Source organism: Eriocheir sinensis, unplaced genomic scaffold, assembly GCF_024679095.1.
Source record: "Eriocheir sinensis breed Jianghai 21 unplaced genomic scaffold, ASM2467909v1 Scaffold384, whole genome shotgun sequence".
NCBI classification, from domain to species: domain Eukaryota; kingdom Metazoa; phylum Arthropoda; class Malacostraca; order Decapoda; family Varunidae; genus Eriocheir; species Eriocheir sinensis.
In genome coordinates this window covers 185,005-197,973 of record NW_026111703.1, presented here as the reverse complement: position 1 = coordinate 197,973, position 12,969 = coordinate 185,005, and the positions used below count along the sequence as shown (strand labels likewise).

Sequence of the window (12,969 nt, the reverse complement as noted above, 5' to 3'; positions counted from 1 at the left end):
ATGTGAGAGTGCAGTATTCTGGTGAGTAAGATTAACCCTCACATAACTATTGTACGTGGCCTCTCATAAGTAGGTCTGGGTGCGAGAGGAGTTTAGGGGTCTTAGTAGCTCTGATCTCCGTCCAAGGGCACAATGCATTCAACTAGAAATCGAGCTAATGAATTACTGGGATTTATTTCAGGCATGTAACGAAGCCCAGTCTTCCTCAAACTATATTTAGCATTAGTTAGGCCTCATCTTGACTATACGGTTCAGTTCTAGTCACCCTACTATAGAATGGATATCAAATGTTAGAATCGGTACGGAGGAGGATGACTAAGATGATTCAGGGGTTGAGAAACTTGCCATACGAGGAAAGACTCAAACAGTTAAACTTGCATTCTCTAGAAAGGCGGAAAGGTGCGTGGAGACATGATCGAGGTTTATAAATGGATGAAGGGCTTTAATAAGGGAGACATTCGCAGGTTTTTGTTCTAATGAAGAACCGGGTAGGATAAAGTAACAGGTTTAAACTGGATAGAATTCAGATTCAACAGGGACATAGGCAAAATTGGTTTACTAATAGGGTGGTGGATGAGTGGAATAAAACTTAGCAGTCATGTGGTGAGTGCCAATACAATTGTCATTCAAAATAGGCCGATAAATTCATGGACGATATTGGTGGGGTTAGATACTACGGGGCTTGGGGTCAAAGGAACACTTCGTACGGAGCACCGGCCTCTTGCAGACTCCTGCGTTCTTATGTTCTTATGTTCTTATGTAAAACAGTGCCCTCTGCTGTGTCCGAGATCGCCGCGCGCGCTAAATTTCAAATGTCGCTATTGAATATAACAAGCTTTCAGCCATAAACTCAACATAATCATCATGTATTATATATGAAAACATGCAGAATTACATGGTGCACATAAAGAAACTCACTACGGCCGGGCCAAAACAGCGCCCTCTGCTGTGTCCGAGATCGCCGCGCGCGCTAAATTTCAAATGTCGCTATTGAATATAACAAGCTTTCAGCCATAAACTCAACATAATCATCATGTATTATATATGAAAACATGCAGAATTAAATGGTGCACATAAAGAAACTCATTACGGCCGGGCCAAAACAGCGCCCTGCGCCGTATCCGAGATCGCCACGCGCGCCAAATTTCAAATGTCGCTATTGAATATAACAAGCTTTCAGCCATAAACTCAGCATAATCATCATGTATTATATATGAAAACATGCAGAATTAAATGGTACACATAAAGAAACTCACTGCGGCCGGGCCAAAACAACGCCCCGCACCGTATCCGAGATCGCCATTCGCGCTAAATTTCAAATGTCGCTATTGAATATAACAAGGTTTCAGCCATAAACTCAACATAATCATCATGTATTATATATGAAAACATGCAGAATTACATGGTGCACATAAAGTAATTCACTACGGCTGGGCAAAACAGTGCCCTGCGCCGTATCCGAGATCGCCACGCTCGTCAAATTTCAAATGTCGCTATTGAATATAACAAGCTTTCAGCCATAAACTCACCATAATCATCATTTATTATATATGAAAACATGCAGAATTAAATGGTGCACATAAAGAAACTCACTACGGCCAGGCCAAAACAACACCTCGCACCGTATCCGAGATCGCCGCGTGTGCCAAATTTCAAATGTCGCTATTGAATATAACAAGGTTTCAGCCATAAACTCAACATAATCATCATGTATTATATATGAAAACATGCAGAATTACATGGTGCACATAAAGAAACTCACTACGGCCGGCCAAAACAGCGCCCTCTGCTGTGTCTGAGATCGCCGCGCGCTAAATTTCAAATGTCGCTATTGAATATAACAAGCTTTCAGCCATAAACTCAACATAATCATCATGTATTATATATGAAAACATGCAGAATTAAATGGTGCACATAAAGAAACTCACTACGGCCGGGCCAAAACAGCGCCCTGCGCCGTATCCGAGATCGCCCCGCTCGCCAAATTTCAAATGTCGCTATTGAATATAACAAGCTTTCAGCCATAAACTCAGCATAATCATCATGTATTATATATGAAAACATGCAGAATTAAATGGTACATAAAGAAACTCACTGCGGCCGGGCCAAAACAACACCCCGCACCGTATCCGAGATCGCCATTCGCGCTAAATTTCAAATGTCGCTATTGAATATAACAAGGTTTCAGCCATAAACTCAACATAATCATCATGTATTATATATGAAAACATGCAGAATTACATGGTGCACATAAAGAAATTCACTACGGCCGGGCCAAAACAGTGCCCTGCGCCGTATCCGAGATCGCCACGCCGCCAAATTTCAAATGTCGCTATTGAATATAACAAGCTTTCAGCCATAAACTCAGCATAATCATCATTTTTTATATATGAAAACATGCAGAATTAAATGGTGCACATAAAGAAACTCACTACGGCCAGGCCAAAACAACACCTCGCACCGTATCCGAGATCGCCGAGCGTGCCAAATTTCAAATGTCGCTATTGAATATAACAAGCTTTCAGCCATAAACTCAACATAATCATCATGTATTATATATGAAAACATGCAGAATTACATGGTGCACATAAAGAAACTCACTACGGCCGGGCCAAAACAGCGCCCTCTGCTGTGTCCGAGATCGCCGCGCTAAATTTCAAATGTCGCTATTGAATATAACAAGCTTTCAGCCATAAACTCAACATAATCATCATGTATTATATATGAAAACATGCAGAATTAAATGGTGCACATAAAGAAACTCACTACGGCCGGGCCAAAACAGCGCCCTCTGCTGTGTCCGAGATCGCCGCGCCATAAAATTTCAAATGTCGCTATTGAATATAACAAGCTTTCAGCCATAAACTCAACATAATCATCATGTATTATATATGAAAACATGCAGAATTAAATGGTGCACATAAAGAAACTCACTACGGCCGGGCCAAAACAGCGCCCTGCGCCGTATCCGAGATCGCCACGCGCGCCAAATTTCAAATGTTGCTATTGAATATAACAAGCTTTCAGCCATAAACTCAGCATAATCATCATGTATTATATATGAAAACATGCAGAATTAAATGGTACACATAAAGAAACTCACTACGGCCGGGCCAAAACAACACCCAGCACCGTATCCGAGATCGCCATTCGCGCTAAATTTCAAATGTCGCTATTGAATATAACAAGGTTTCAGCCATAAACTCAACATAATCATCATGTATTATATATGAAAACATGCAGAATTACATGGTGCACATAAAGAAATTCACTACGGCCGGGCCAAAACAGTGCCCTGCGCCGTATCCGAGATCGCCACGCTCGCCAAATTTCAAATGTCGCTATTGAATATAACAAGCTTTCAGCCATAAACTCAGCATAATCATATTTTTTATATATGAAAACATGCAGAATTAAATGGTGCACATAAAGAAACTCACTACGGCCAGGCCAAAACAACACCTCGCACCGTATCCGAGATCGCCACTCGAGCAAAATTTCAAATGTCGCTATTGAATATAACAAGGTTTCAGCCATAAACTCAACATAATCATCATGTATTATATATGAAAACATGCAGAATTACATGGTGCACATAAAGAAACTCAAACCGCGCGGGCCAAAACAGCGCCCTCTGCTGTGTCCGAGATCGCCGCGCGCTAAATTTCAAATGTCGCTATTGAATATAACAAGCTTTCAGCCATAAACTCAACATAATCATCATGTATTATATATGAAAACATGCAGAATTAAATGGTGCACATAAAGAAACTCACTCCGGCCGGGCCAAAACAGCGCCCTGCGCCGTATCCGAGATCGCCACGCGCGCCAAATTTCAAATGTCGCTATTGAATATAACAAGCTTTCAGCCATAAACTCAGCATAATCATCATGTATTATATATGAAAACATGCAGAATTAAATGGTACACATAAAGAAACTCACTGCGGCCGGGCCAAAACAACGCCCCGCACCGTATCCGAGATCGCCATTCGCGCTAAATTTCAAATGTCGCTATTGAATATAACAAGGTTTCAGCCATAAACTCAACATAATCATCATGTATTATATATGAAAACATGCAGAATTACATGGTGCACATAAAGTAATTCACTACGGCCGGGCCAAAACAGTGCCCTGCGCCGTATCCGAGATCGCCACGCTCGTCAAATTTCAAATGTCGCTATTGAATATAACAAGCTTTCAGCCATAAACTCAGCATAATTATCATTTTTGTATATGAAAACATGCAGAATTAAATGGTGCACATAAAGAAACTCACTACGGCCAGGCCAAAACAACACCTCGCACCGTATCCGAGATCGCCGCGTGTGCCAAATTTCAAATGTCGCTATTGAATATAACAAGGTTTCAGCCATAAACTCAACATAATCATCATGTATTATATATGAAAACATGCAGAATTACATGGTGCACATAAAGAAACTCACTACGGGGCCAAACAGCGCCCTCTGCTGTGTCCGAGATCGCCGCGCGCGATAAATTTCAAATGTCGCTATTGAATATAACAAGCTTTCAGCCATAAACTCAACATAATCATCATGTATTATATATGAAAACATGCAGAATTACATGGGGCACATAAAGAAACTCACTACGGTTGGGCCAAAACAGCGCCCTCTGCTGTGTCCGAGATCGCCGCGCGCTAAATTTCAAATGTCGCTATTGAATATAACAAGCTTTCAGCCATAAACTCAACATAATCATCATGTATTATATATGAAAACATGCAGAATTAAATGGTGCACATAAAGAAACTCACCGGCCGGGCCAAAACAGCGCCCTGCGCCGTATCCGAGATCGCCACGCGCGCCAAATTTCAAATGTCGCTATTGAATATAACAAGCTTTCAGCCATAAACTCAGCATAATCATCATGTATTATATATGAAAACATGCAGAATTAAATGGTACACATAAAGAAACTCACTGCGGCCGGGCCAAAACAACGCCCCGCACCGTATCCGAGATCGCCATTCGCGCTAAATTTCAAATGTCGCTATTGAATATAACAAGGTTTCAGCCATAAACTCAACATAATCATCATGTATTATATATGAAAACATGCAGAATTACATGGTGCACATAAAGTAATTCACTACGGCCGGGCCAAAACAGTGCCCTGCGCCGTATCCGAGATCGCCACGCTCGTCAAATTTCAAATGTCGCTATTGAATATAACAAGCTTTCAGCCATAAACTCAGCATAATTATCATTTTTATATATGAAAACATGCAGAATTAAATGGTGCACATAAAGAAACTCACTACGGCCAGGCCAAAACAACACCTCGCACCGTATCCGAGATCGCCGCGGGTGCCAAATTTCAAATGTCGCTATTGAATATAACAAGGTTTCAGCCATAAACTCAACATAATCATCATGTATTATATATGAAAACATGCAGAATTACATGGTGCACATAAAGAAACTCACTACGGCCGGCCAAAAACAGCGCCCTGCTGTGTCCGAGATCGCCGCGCTAAATTTCAAATGTCGCTATTGAATATAACAAGCTTTCAGCCATAAACTCAACATAATCATCATGTATTATATATGAAAACATGCAGAATTAAATGGTGCACATAAAGAAACTCACTACGGCCTGGCCAAAACAGCGCCCTGCGCCGTATCCGAGATCGCCACGCGCGCCAAATTTCAAATGTTGCTATTGAATATAACAAGCTTTCAGCCATAAACTCAGCATAATCATCATGTATTATATATGAAAACATGCAGAATTAAATGGTACACATAAAGAAACTCACTACGGCCGGGCCAAAACAACACCCCGCACCGTATCCGAGATCGCCATTCGCGCTAAATTTCAAATGTCGCTATTGAATATAACAAGGTTTCAGCCATAAACTCAACATAATCATCATGTATTATATATGAAAACATGCAGAATTACATGGTGCACATAAAGAAATTCACTACGGCCGGGCCAAAACAGTGCCCTGCGCCGTATCCGAGATCGCCACGCTCGCCAAATTTCAAATGTCGCTATTGAATATAACAAGCTTTCAGCCATAAACTCAGCATAATCATGAAGTTTTATATATGAAAACATGCAGAATTAAATGGTTCACATAAAGAAACTCACTACGGCCAGGCCAAAACAACACCTCGCACCGTATCCGAGATCGCCTAGTGTGCCAAATTTCAAATGTCGCTATCGAATATAACAAGCTTTCAGCCATAAACTCAACATAATCATCATGTATTATATATGAAAACATGCAGAATTACATGGTGCACATAAAGAAACTCACTACGGCCGGGCCAAAACAGCGCCCTCTGCTGTGTCCGAGATTGCCGCGCTAAATTTCAAATGTCGCTATTGAATATAACAAGCTTTCAGCCATAAACTCAACATAATCATCATGTAAGTCTAGGTGAGTAGGGTAGTAGTAGCCTAGTATAGTAAAATCACTGAGAGCTGATGCCTACATATATATATATATATATATATATATATATATATATATATATATATATATATATATATATAAAAACACCCCGCACTGTAGTGGGTATTGGGTATATCACACACACACACACACACACACACACACACACACACACACGTCAATATGGTCACTGGGCACAGCATGGTGAGCTCTCTTCCTCTCCTTGCCAGCCTCACTGGTTATTTGTTTTCCTGAGACAGATTTATTTACGATAATGACCATTTTTTAGTAAGTATTAAACTGTTTGCATGGAGAAAATAAGGAGAAAGAAAAGGTGTGAAATATGCACTTTAAATTTGGTATTGGCCAGCAGCCTCATCAGTGGCTGTCAGCCAGTGAGGAACAGGGAAAACTGACACGCTCTCCCTGTGGAAGGTGCTTCTCCTCAGCCAATCCATTTTAGTAAGACTGGGAATGAGGAGGCGCAACAGAGGTGAGCGGGGGAGGACAGGTCGACTGGTGTTCAGTAAAATTGTAAGATACGAATACCCTACGACGTGACGTGTTATATTAAGTGTCAGCAGTACTACATTATCAGCTGTAATTGCAGGAAGGTGGGTGGTGAGTTATGCGCATAGCTGGGCGTTATCGCGATACTTTATCGCTGATAACAAAATCGGGTTGTCGGCCATCCGCTGCTTATTTAAATATATATCGGTATCTTCGTTAATTTTGTAACCAAACTAGTGATAATCGCTACATTATTCTGCCTCAGAAAAAACAAAACGTTGTCTCCTCCTACTCGCATGCGTGGCCCGGGTGCCCGGTATTTTATGAAAAAACTTGGGGGTATGAATTATCTTTGGCGAAGAGATTTCGTACTTAGATCATCAACATTAAAATACTAGGTTATTTTTTTATGTTAGACTCAAAAATCAATACATCAAAGAGAAAATCATTTAGCTTTGCCCAAAATGATTATTCACTGCCTCAAATTTGATATTCCATATTCGTTTGTGAGCATGCCATGATATTGAAGGCACCGGTGTTGTGTTATTTGGTGTCCCATCGTGAAAGCTGCGCATGTTCAGAACAGTAAGCATAGACCTGTACAGTATCACAAAGCTTTTTAACACATTAAGACCAGTTGCTGGAAGGCTGAATCAGACATAGTACAACCATCCTCGCTGTTTCTAGAACGACACTGTACATATAAATACAACTCGTACAGAGTGTCGATCTAGAAACATCGGGGATGGTGGTAGTGGTACTGTATGTCTGATTCAGCCTTCCAGCAACTCTAAATTACGGTTAAAAAGCTTTGTGAGACTGTTCAGGTCTACGCTTGCTGGTCTGAGCATGTGCAGTTCACGAGAGACCACTGTTTGTAGGATTCTACACCAAATAACACAACACCGGTTCAGGCGTTTCTAGTATTACCGTCCATATGCACGTGTCAACGTGTGGTTTTCAGATTTTGTAAGTTTTTAAAAATACAGATAATGAAAATATGAATTCATCTATGTTTTTTATTTGAAATATCAATATAGTATCGTTTTCGCCTATCGGACTTGTCGCTAGATAGTATCGGAATTGTGGATTAATATCGGGTGTCGGTTATCGCCTATATTTGTGTTTCCAGTTAATGAATATCGGTTATCACTGATAAGGTTTTCCATTATCAGTTATCGGTTATCGGGAATAAGGTTTTCTGTTATCGTGCCCTGCTATGGTTATGCGAGCCAGGTGGGCACCTGCTGGAGGCTAGGTGGGCGCGGGGTGGATAGGTTTAGTAGGGTTGAGTAAACGTGAGAATTACAATAACATTAATCCTCATGATTCCCTGGTAGCACGTATATAATTTGTTTAATATTATTAGGTAGTATTAATGGTTTATATGGATCATGTTTCACTCGTTCAGTAAAAATAGTAGTTGCTAATAGGCGCACCTAACACAACCAAAATATGGGGTACACACTTGGCGCAGGGACTGTTTTGGGGTGTCATTGAAGGTAACAGGCTCAAGAGTGGCCTGTCCAGATATTTTGTTTTTTATTTATTGATGATCCACGAGACATCCTAGAGTTAAATCAAAGTATGTGGTTATCTTTGTATTCATTCCTACACACTCTGGTAATATCTCTGTGGGGTCTGATTCACTTATTAGAGTGAAATTCTATTGTGAAAAACAGCCACAAATTCGTGTCACTGGTGAAAATGAAACTGATAATTTAAATTTTGCCACCATGAAATATATACAAATAGATAAATTTGAGTGACTTCACCTGCTTTGCACAGTAAAATATGCTATTTCAGGCATCTGACACCTCAAAAGGCGTGCGCACTCCTCTGGCCTAGGAGCTTCAGCCTGGACATTGTGGTTAGGTCATTACATACTCAAATCAGGACTAGGTTTTGGGAGACAGGTCAGGTCATTTTGTAGACTTGTGATACTGGGCTAGACTGCACTGGGTACACCACACGCTGGAGTTGCACCCAGTTTATAATGATATCATTTTGGAGCAGTGAGTGATGGGCTTTTTTTTTACTGTAAAAATAAAAAGTATGTTGATGTTTACACAGTTAATTGACACCAAACTTGATTTGCAGACACTACCAAACGAAGAAGAGGAGGAGGAGGAGGAGGAGGACTGGGAAGAAGACGAGGAACACAGGAGGAACCCATTGGTGAGTGTTAATTTATTTTTTCTAAAATGGTTAACGAGCAGTCAAGGAATTTTGATAATAAGGAGGGAAAGTTTGCAGCCAGGAACACCTTGGTACTGCAAACACACACACACACACACACACATCAACTGGAATGTTTTCAAGATGCCTTAATACCACAATGTTGTTTTAAATTTGTAAGTTTGGGCAGGAAAATGTTTAAAACTATGACCCTGTGTCTTGGGAAGGTTCTGACCCCGACCCCTGAAGTGACCCTCTGGTGGTAGTGGCTGTGTGGAAGGAAGGAAGGAAGGAAGGAAGGGTTCAAAGTTGAAAGGAATTTATATTTATATGTAAAATGTATCTTAAGGTTTACTCAGAGCAATGACTCCTTACTTGAATTACAGAGAGAACAAGAAGAAGAAGAAGAAGAAGAGGAGGAGGACACAGGAATTCCTTGGTAAGTGTTAATTTATTTTCCTCTATTTCTTTTCCATTTATCAATATTTTCCTTGCTTCTTTGTTTTCCTGTCTTCATTTTCTTTCTGTAATGGATTGTTCTGAGGAAGGAAGGAAGGAGGGAGGGAGGGAGAGGAAAGGAAGGAAGGAAGGAAGGAAGGAAGGAAGGAAGGAGCAATGGGAAGGGAAAGAAGGGAGGAAGGAAGGAGGGAGGGAGGGATGAAGGAAGGAAGGGAAAGAATGGAAGGAAGGAGGGAGAGAAAGAAGGAATGAAGGAGGGAAGGAAGGAAGGAAAAGATAGGAAGGAAAGGGAAGGAGAGAAGGAAGGAACAGAGAGTGAAAAGAACAAGTGATTAACAGAATGAAAAGTAATAAATGTAGGAAGGAAGGAAGGAAGGAAGGAAGCTCAGTAAGAATGTATCAGTTTGTAAGAACACAAACATGGGATCAATTTTTTTTTACTAAACACAGAAATAGCAATTAAAAGGTCAAGGAGAGGTCAGGGGAGAGAGGTCACCTTCCTGCCTTCCTTCACTATGTATGTATGTATGTATGTAGGAGGGGAAGGGAAGGAAGGAAGGAAAGAGGAAGGAGGGAGAGGAATGAGGGAGGAAAGGATGGAATGAAGGAAGGGAGGAAAGGACTTAAGGAGGGAGGGAGGGAAGGAAGGAGGGATTGAAGGAAAGAAGGAGGAAAGAGGAGAGAAAAAAGGAAGTAATGGAGGAAAGGATGGAATGAAGGAAGGGAGGCAAGGAATAAAGGAGGGAGGGAGGAAGGAAGGAGGATTGAAGGAAAGAAGGAGGGAAAGAGGGAGAGAAAAGGAATGGAAGGAATGCAGGAAAGGATGGAATGAAGGAAGGAGGCAAGGACTAAAGGAGGGAGGGAGGGAAGGAAGGAGGGATTGAAGGAAAGAAGGAGGAAAGAGGAAGAGAAAAGGAAAGGATGGAATGAAGGAAGGAGGCAAGGAATAAAGGAGGGAGGGGAAGGAAGGAAGGAAGGAAGGAGGGAGGGAAAGAGGGAGAGAAAATGAATGTAGGACTATCTTGTGCGTCAGTCAGTTGTTGGCAATGTCCGCCATTTCTTTCCCACATTCAAGATTGGTTACTCCAAGGAAAAAAATCCAAGACGCGTCCGACACAGGCGTAGTGACCACAAGGTGTCGTATTTGCCGACACTTTACGGTCAATGTTACGCGCCCATGACCCAGCCCAGCCTGAGACAGCCTTGGTGTGGGCAGACCACCGCCCGTGTTCAGTCATTGCATGTGGCCACTGAAATGAACCCAGTCAGAGTGGGGTACACCGTCCACCAATTGAATCCCATGTCCGCCATACCCGAGAAATGTCCTCCGCAGTGCCCCAAAAGTGAAGGTTTTTATAGCAGTGCGGTGTAATACTACTAACAGAGCTTTTCATGGGTGGTTTTCCTGTTCCAGGTGCAGAAGTCTTGTGAAACTGTCAGCAGGGTCACATTAAACTCTAGCAGATGAACCTGACTCAGTAAAGGTGGTATATCACTCATCAGGCAACAACAACATGACAAAATAATAATAGGCCGAAGTGATAGCGTACTGGACCCACATTCGTCGCGTGATGGACGACGCGGGTTCGAATCCTCACGCTACCACGCTGTGTGGGGCCGGGAAGATGTGTGGCTCAAACCCCCCCCAAGCGACTCCTGACCAGGAGGAGGGGATACAATTTCTTAAAATTACATTGAATACATATGAATTTTTTATAATATGAATACAAATACCTTCTTGTCATAATTGGGTTTAGCAGTGTTGTAAAGTTATCTAAGATCAGGAGGGAATACAAGTGTTGTGGATTACAATACCAATACAGTACTTCAAATTACAGTGAATAGAAATACTGTTTTGATATGAATGAATACACCTTCTTGGCATAACAGCAGTGTTGTAAAGATGTACAAGGTAGTGTAGCTCATAACCCTGTACTCAACACAGTGCTAACAAGAAGGCTGTTTTGATATGAATGAATACACCTTCTTGGCATAACAGCAGCAGTGTTGTAAAGATGTACAAGAGCTCATAACCCTGTACTCAACACAGTGCTAACAAGTAACCCTGGAGGCTGTGTGGACATGTAATGACTGCGATTACATATGATAGATTTTGAATTGTTCCTCAGATAATTATTTGCACAATACAAATACTTTTCCTTGTATTCCTATCACAATGAGAATGCTTTGATTTCTATCAATAGTTATACCAATACAAACACACCCAAATATGGTATTCCAGTGTATTTGAATAGGAATGGGGTGGAGGCGGCCTTGGCCCTGAACTGTCAAGCCGCTCAAGTGTCATTTCCCTCATTGTTAAGGTGGTGGTCAGCTGTCAGGTGCTTGTCAGGGCAGGCTCGTCAGGTCACCTGCTGTGTGGAGCGATGACTCGTGTTCAGGTGAGGCCACTCACTGGCAGCACTGTTGATGAAGACCCGTCACAGCCGAGGCATTCATGTGCAGGGAAACAGTTCACAGGAGAGAGAAACACTGCTGTACAAGATGTTAATTAAAAGTGGGAATACTACTATGAGCTATGTTAGTACAGTAGAGCCCCATTTAGCGTGAGAATTAGGTGGATGAACGCGGTCGCGCTAACTAAATTTGCGCTAATTGAATAAAGTAACCAATATGAAAGTTGGTGATGTGGTGCACACGTGGGTCTGACTTTTGGGTTTGATAATTACTCAAAATACGCAGTCATCAGTTATGCGGTTCACGCTAATTGATCTCGCGCTAAGTGGGGCTCTACTGTAGTTATGTTAGTGCAGTATTGGTATACAAGAATACCATAGTACTAGTGTTTGTTAGATAAACATGCAGGAAGCAAAGAAATATCGCTGAATTAGCGCCGGGATGAGCTTACAAAATATCCAAGTTGGTGTTTGTTTGCATTTAGTGTGTGGGAAAATATACCAGTAGAGTACTTGCAAAACCTCCATCCATGGCTATGATCTGCCCATGAAAACCTTCTCTGTGGCCTTGGGAAAAACATGTAATGACACATTGAAGGAGATGGAGAGATGGTACCTTATTTCAATGTGCTAAAATGGTACCATGAAGGCAGCCTGCACACACACACACACACAATGTCTGGGGCCCTCACATGCATGGACTTCATCTCATATAATCTTGTGGGCCTGTACTTCAGTTGCTTGCACTATAATCCATGTAATTTCCTCTAAAATCTATGTAATTTCCTTTAAAATCCATGTCTTTTATTTCCCAAACTGGGGCCCATAAAGCAGACTGAAGGAGCCCATAGTTCAAGGTTAGTTTAAGTCTTGAACTAACCTTAACCTACGGCGCCCTTCATTGTGCTATATGGTCCCCAGTTTGGGAACCAGTGGATAGAAGGATAGATAGATAAAGGGTGATAGATAGTT

At 41.6% G+C, this 12,969-nt stretch overlaps 1 protein-coding gene across 18 annotated transcripts in view; it reads left to right on the top strand.

The window, feature by feature from the left end:
• LOC126992009 (uncharacterized) overlaps window positions 1-12,969 on the top strand; it is a 110,315-nt gene that overhangs the window by 52,224 nt on the left and 45,122 nt on the right. For 3 of the 18 annotated variants that reach the window (XR_007746047.1, XR_007746046.1, XR_007746036.1), the window contains exons 1-2: window positions 8,770-9,121; window positions 9,508-9,560. The exons of 13 other annotated variants lie outside the window; for them this stretch is intronic. The gene's annotated coding sequence lies outside the window, so the exon portion shown is untranslated. Of the gene's footprint in view, window positions 1-8,187; window positions 8,313-8,769; window positions 9,122-9,507; window positions 9,561-12,969 lie in introns of those variants that run through there. 2 more of the 18 variants (XR_007746043.1, XR_007746044.1) reach the window with 2 other exon arrangements.